The sequence below is a fragment of the Dama dama genome, chromosome 20, assembly GCF_033118175.1.
Source record: "Dama dama isolate Ldn47 chromosome 20, ASM3311817v1, whole genome shotgun sequence".
Taxonomy (NCBI): domain Eukaryota; kingdom Metazoa; phylum Chordata; class Mammalia; order Artiodactyla; family Cervidae; genus Dama; species Dama dama.
The window spans coordinates 68,238,187-68,238,959 of NC_083700.1; positions in this window are offsets into that span (position 1 = coordinate 68,238,187).

A 773-nucleotide genomic window follows, 5' to 3' on the forward strand; every position below is an offset into this window, starting at 1 on the left:
TGGTGGTTTTCTAATTTATCTTACATGTAGCACTTGCCTTATATCAGTTTTACATGGAACCAAACTAAGGTTACTTCCTAACAGTGGTCTGTGTTAGAAGTCTTTATCTGAACTAAATAAAAGGATAATTACCTGGAAATCTTGCCATCAATAATATATATGTTAGTTGTTCAGTCATGTCCAGCTCTTTGCAACCCCATGGACTTAGCCCACCAGGATCCTCTCTCCATGGGATTTCCGAGGCATTAATATTGGAGTGGGTTGCCATTTACTTCTCCAGGGGATCATCCTGACCAGGAATCGAACCCAGGTCTCCTGCATCAGTGGTGGATTCTTAACATCTGAGCCACTAAGGAAGCCATTAACATTATGTCTCAGGAAATGAGGTTTGATTGTTATTTTTGTTCTTATTTTTCTTTATGTGAACACAGCCTCCTGTCTGTTGTTGTATGGTTGGTTCTCTCGACCTGATTTGTTCTGTTGAATAACAATTTCTAGTTTGAACAGGGAATCCTGCTTTCATAGTGAACAGAAAGCACTGCTAACTTTTATAATTCAGGGCCGTCATTGGCTTTTGGCTCATGTGCCGTGCGGAAGTGTTTTTACTATTTTGTATTTTCCAAGTTTATTTATTATTTCTTTTACAGGTTAGTCTTATAGAGTAAAATAACATTTGAAAAAGCAATGTTATGAATCTAGAGACTAGCATTTTATATACATTTCAAAATGGAAGATTTCTTCCCATTCAAAAAGATAAAGGAATAATTATTTTG